Source organism: Crinia signifera, chromosome 6 (assembly GCF_055691185.1).
Source record: "Crinia signifera chromosome 6, ASM5569118v1, whole genome shotgun sequence".
Classification (NCBI taxonomy): Eukaryota; Metazoa; Chordata; class Amphibia; order Anura; family Myobatrachidae; genus Crinia; species Crinia signifera.
Window position 1 is genome coordinate 277535326 of NC_139222.1, and position 6335 is coordinate 277541660.

General features: G+C 48.9%; 1 pseudogene; it reads left to right on the top strand.

The window, feature by feature from the left end:
• Nucleotides 1-3769: 3769 nt before the first annotated feature.
• LOC146012775 (U2 spliceosomal RNA) lies at nt 3770-3908 on the top strand (annotated as a pseudogene).
• Nucleotides 3909-6335: the final 2427 nt, after the last annotated feature.

Sequence of the window (6335 nt, forward strand, 5' to 3'; positions counted from 1 at the left end):
CATCGCAGAGGGGTGGGGGGGGGCCTAATCACGGCTAATTAGCATATGCTGCGACCTAATTAGCATATACCGTGACCTAATTAGCATATGCTGCGACCTAATTAGCATATGTTGCGACCTAATTAGCATATACCGCGGCCTAATTAGCATATGCCGCGACCTAATTAGCTTACATTGCGACCTAATTAGCATAGGCCATGCCCCTTGCGGGCGCTGTGAGAGTCCCTATTTGCAATCTTCAGAAATTGGGAGGTATGCATGGCATGGTAATAGTCAGGGAAAGCACTACTGAGGCAGCAAAGCAATGTATCAGCACTCAACTGAATACAGTTATACACTAACTGGGGAGCTCAGGGGCACAGGTCCACTCACCAGAAAACTTTCAGGAAAGAGAGAAATACTCCTCCCTTTCCTGCCCTGATATCCCAGCTAACACTGCTCTTCCCTAAGTCCTTATTGGACCACCGAGTCACATGCTTCCCTAGGTCACACAACAGTCTTGGATGTTTAACCCACTCCATGCCTATTGCAGACATTACGTTATTCTTATGCAAAACATGCGGGTTGTGAAGGGTTAAGGTTGTATTACTGCAATCCATACATTTGCTTAGTGTAGTGTGGGTTCTCGTGACTACACACAAAGCAAGAATAACAACAAAACATGAACCCTGTTCAGTCCACCCTCTCTCTTCTGTGTTTTCTGTCTGGAAATGGGTAACCCAATATTTAGCTGTTTTGCATCCTCTTGTCTCCTCTCTCACTTGACTTCATCATTCATCTCGCCACCATGTCTTCAACCATCATATTGGTCCTCACTGCAGCCCAGATAGCGGTTTCTCTGCTAGGGGTAGTCACTAACGTCTTCGTGTTGGGAGCCAACCTTTGGGATTGGAAACACAACAATGCCCTAACCTCCTATGATTATTTAATATGCAGCGTCGCATTTTCAAATGTCTCCCTCCTGGGGCCAAATGTAATAGGGTGAGAGTTTCAGAAAGTGAGAGATTTTGGGAGAGTTTTCCCCTTTTTTTTAAAGCAGCAATCAATTACACTGCAAAACCAGGTTGATTTTACCATGTAATTGATTGCTGCTTTAAAAAACATGGGAAAACTCTCCCAAAATCTCTCACTTTCTGAAACTCTCACCCTATTACATTTGGCCCCTGGTGTGGTCAGGATTGAACTGGCTTTGTCAACTATTTTGGCACTCGGACTTCTTCTCCCAATTCAGCTATGCCCTAAAGATGATCTCCACCCAGGCTAGTATTACAATGGCCAGGCTCCTGTGTATGTTCTACTGCTGCAGAATTGTGATGTTCAAACACTGGTTATTGCAGTTTTACCAAAGGTACTTCTCCAAAACCTGCAGATATACAATTATCCGCAGCCTTCTTTTATGCTTCTTGCTGGGGGCGCCATTGTTTAGTGCAGAGACTGAAAATTTGACGTCAAGTGCCAACTGCAGCGCCAACTACTGCCCTAACGCTTCTCTGCTACATTACTTTGCAGTGTACCGGGTTTTACTTTTGGTTTGCGGATACACATTCCTGTTGCAATTAACGTTGGTTTCCACTGGTCTCATCATGCTCTCTCTTGTCAAACACATGAAGCACATGGAGGACACCATGAAGAAGGGGCACAGAGCCCACATAGATATCCATCTGCGAGCAGCCTACACCGTCTTTTCTCCTTATATTAATCGCTGTTCACTTTATCACCTCCATCATCATCCTCATTGACCTATTTCCTGAACAAGACATGTGGCTCAGTGTCTGCCAGTTGATCTTTGTACTATACGCACCCCTAATCGGCATTGTGCTTATTAGAGGCAACTCCAAGCTCAGGAGGGTGGTGGGTGAAATTACAAGGAAGGTGGCGGGTGAAATTAGGATGAGGGTACCCAGGATGCTAAGGTTACGTAGTACCATTGAAGAAGAAGCAAAAGCAGATATAATTCAGAGTTAATGGGTTAATTGTGTTTAAATATTGTGTTGTCGGGGCGTGGCTTGGCCAAGCATGTGAGAGGCAGCGTTCTAACAGAGCTCCTCAATTATCCTTACAAAATCCTGCTTCCTGAACCCTTTTCCCTATCTGGGCACCCCCTACCTCCTAGTGAATACCCCTGGAGCCTTCTGCTGCGGACTGGGGAGACTTGGAGCCGTGACTGCCCGCCACAGAGAGACCCGGTCCTCTGGCCTGCACCTAATAGACACTGCGGCCCCCGCCATCTTGGCAGACACAGCGGCTGGAGTCTGGGCTTCCTGGGACTCTTACCTCCCACTTCTACGGGACCCGGTGGCCTGCTTCACCCCACCGCCGCCCATCCTGCTTCCCATCTGGGCGGCGGAGCTCCGGCGCATGGCTCTGATGCGAGCCCGCGGCCTTGTCCCCCCGCTCGGCATACGGATCCTGGAGCGGCTATGAGGACGCGATGACCTGATGTCCACCACCCTTACAGCCATCGGAGGGTGGCGGTCCCCCCTGGAGGTCGTGACGCGGGTGAGTCGGGCCGGTGCGCCTGGTACAGCAGTCGCAGTCAGTTGGGGGCGGGGCGGAGACGCTGGGCGCCATCTTTGACGGCCTATGACACCCGGAATTGGCATCCTGGCTGATGCTGGCGAGTGCAGACTACTCCCCTGTGCTGCTACCCCGGGGACCCTCTCTCCTGACATGCCCAGCGCTTGATGTGTGTTGCCAAATCTCATCAACTTTGCCCTCTGTGCCCGCTGACACTGCCACTGTGACACTGCTGTCTACTGCAGTTCGAGTGTTAACACCATAATCAGTGTCTGTGCTCTTTGTGACTGCTTCTGAGGTTCCTTCCCCTAAGGCAGCAGACACCTGAAGGATTGACCCTTGTTACATGCTCTCTGATATTGCACCTTGGACTATGTCACTTGCCCCTGCTGATACCTGGAAGGTTAACCCCTGTCACATTGCCTCTGGGGCTTTCTGATATTGCTTCTGCCGCTCTCCCATAATACTGCAGTTGGTACCTGTGGGGCTGGCCCCTGGCTCAGGTGACCCTTGGCTCTCTGATATTGCTTCTGGGACTCTGTAACCCTCCATAACTGACACTTAACGGGTAACTTGGGGCCCAGTGACTCCGTGACCTCTGATATTACTTTTGTGAGCTTCACCTTCCATCAAATCAAGCCATAGGTGACTGACAATATACTGTGTTATCTCTGCATCCCAGCACTACAGCTACTGGCGCCCAAAGGCTCACTCTCCCCGGCATTGGACGGTACACCCTGCTCTACCCTTCACCCTCATCATGGGGAAAACTGGTGCTGCATCCGCCGCCACCAGGCTGGAGAAGTATGCCCGTGGCTCCCAACCCCCTCCTATAGCACATTCCTCGCAGCACTCTAACCCTCCGCCTTCTCCTCGGGAGGGAGAGGACTCCCCTCCTGCTGAAAATCCCGTCCAGTCCATGCAGCAGATCCTCATGGCCATTTCAGCATCTGAGCAGAGGGTCATGGACAAAATTGGCCAGGTTCAATCTGATATCTCCCTCATACGCCATGATATGCAAAAAGTGAGAGAGCGGGTGGGAGAGGCGGAACACCGGATATCTGACCTGGAAGATGCAACTAATCCCCTAAAAACAGCAGTGGCTGATCTCACCACTCAAATGGCAGCTGTCAAATCCAAACTATCGGACATGGAGGGGCGTCTACGTCGCAACAATGTGCACTTTGTTGGCCTGCCGGAGAGGGAGTAGGGCTCCTCCCCCGAAAAATTCCTGGAAAGATGGCTCCTGGAGATGTTTTCTCGGCCTTTTGGCTAAGATCAAGTGTAGTATCTGTTCTTATCAGTTGGGTCTGGACCGCCCCCCTGGCAGAGAATAGAGAAAAGCTGGACCAAACCACCCTGCTACTGAGCTGAGGCGTAGTGTACCTCATGTTCTGGGAGGGTGCAAGGTCTGGCTGAGTATCTTCATCCTGCCGTAGGGGGGGAACATACTCTCCTACTGGTAGGGAGGGGAGAAGCATCGGGCCTAGTAGATGGGGCTCTTGTTCGGGGGTCTATAGCCTCTGAGGGAGAGTCACTCGAAAAGCCCGGTCTAGTATCCACTCCCAGGAAGACGGGAAAAGCTGGGACCGAGTAGATTGCTCACTGGTCCGGGGTGTACATTGGACCCCGGCCAGAGAGACAGCAAAAAGCCCAGCCCAGTACTCAATCCCTGGGAGAGGTGAAACGTCGGGACTGAGTAGGTGTTTTCTTCTCCTTCAGTTGGTCTATTCGGCCGCTGCGGGGGAGACTCATCGAAAAGCCCGGTGGAGTATCCATTCCCATGCCGGGGGGCCGGAAAGGGCCCCGCTGGTGAGGCGGAGAGACACTTGGTCGGACGCTGACTGGCTGGCTGCCTGGAGTCCGAGGCTGTACTGTGCCCCCGGGGAAACTCGGGGGTGCCGAACATGCACGGGTGATCCCAAGTCACCTTGCACTAGTATGGCACTAGCACTGCACACTTCCCTTTAGGCTAGCGCTTCACGTCCTTACCCCGTCCTTTTGGATGGGGTAGGACAATTTTTCACACCCCCCACCCCGGCCTTCTGGCTGGGGTCCTTTATTATTTATTTCTCTTCCCCTCTCACGTTCGTCACTTTTAACGTTCCTTGTTTTTTGTAGTTTTGTCACGTTTTTTGGGTAGTGTGGTCGACCCTTTCAGGCCTTCCATTTCCCCAATGTGCCGAAGCTCTCGCCTTTTGGGGAGAGCTTCGTGCCCCCGAGGACGACCCCGAGCCATAAGGCAGAGGGAAGTCTACTGAGGGTCTCTCCAAACCTTTGGGTGCGGAGGACCCACCGTCCTAACCCTTCCGGTTGTCGAGGAATGGGGGTCTCTCTAAGCTTCGGCGAAGAGGACTCACCGTTCCCTATTTTCCCCTCTTTGGCCTTATGGTTGAGAGGGGTTAGGGGAAAAACGGGGCCCGTCTCCTTCGGGAGATGGCCCATTTTCGATCGCAGGGCACACCTCGTGCTCCTGAGTTTCTTCAAACTCATACCTTGACAAATTTCTGTTTCATGGAACCCACAGCGGGGGAGTGCCTGGCCTAATAGATGCACACCGGATATACATAGCCAGACAACTTACCGCACCAGGGAGAAACCGATGTAAAGAAACCTTTGTAGGTTTGAAAACTTCTAAGCACATCGTGTGTAGGGGTATGCCCTCCTTCTTTAAAAGTAAAAGAAACCTTTACATGTGTTCCCCCGCTTTTTAATCATGTAAGTGAGGTACGCTGTCATAAGTCTACCATCTTTGTTCAGCCTCCCCACTAACCTATATAACTTGAAAATACATTTCCAGAATGCACTGAAGTCTTAGACACCTCCTATATTTTTTCTTTTGAACACGTGTGGAAAATACCGAACACTTCATAACGGAGGGAAAAAAAATTTCCATTGTAAAGCAAAAAGTTCTCCTAGGACGTGCCAAAGATATCTCTATGAGAGGGACATCCCCGTATAACAACGTGAGTCTTGGTACGCCAGTGGAACTTAAAATCTATCTACACTATTACCACACTAGTGGTTTATATTAAGTGACACACACGCATTTTTAAAATAAGTCTTTAATGGTTTATTGTTTATGTTTTTTCACTGAACACCTTTTGATCCGGGTATCTGCTCCTACGTGAGAACAACTCCATCCCATCTTAGGAGAAGCCTGTAACACAAAAGCATCATGGATCCCACTGCGCCACTTTTCAATTTACCAATTTTGTTCTGTTGTATGGTTTGTGAAGTAAGGGTGTAACTTCTGGGGATTGTGAATTGAGGCAGCACTGCGCCACGTACCACCTGTCATTTGTTCTTTAAATTGTATGTTTTCACCTAGACAGGAAGATACTAGGCAGCAATAATTTAATATGTTTTCCTTTAGGGAAAAAAGAGTATCAAATCTGGAAAGAGCTTTCTTGGATAATACAGATGACATAGAGCTTATAGATGAAGATCTAGAAGGGATTATGTCAAAATTAGAAATTTTATTACTAAAAGAAAGCAAATTATGGTTGGAAGTTGTAATGTTAGAGAAATATATGACCCATAAATTAATTCCCAAGGGTTTAAAAATTAGTAAAATTTCCACCTTTTCTTCAGCAAATGAAGAATTAAAACAAGAATGGGAGACAATAATTGACAACTGCTCCACCAAACTCATGGAGTTAATTATCCAAGAAAGAAAAAGGGAATTGAATAAACTAGAAGGAGACATTAAAATATACAAATCCCTAGCACAGCCTTACTCTAAAAATGATGGTTTTAGAGAACTGGAAAACTCTATAGAGTTCAATGTAAAGAAAATGGAGAGAGCCCTAATTCAA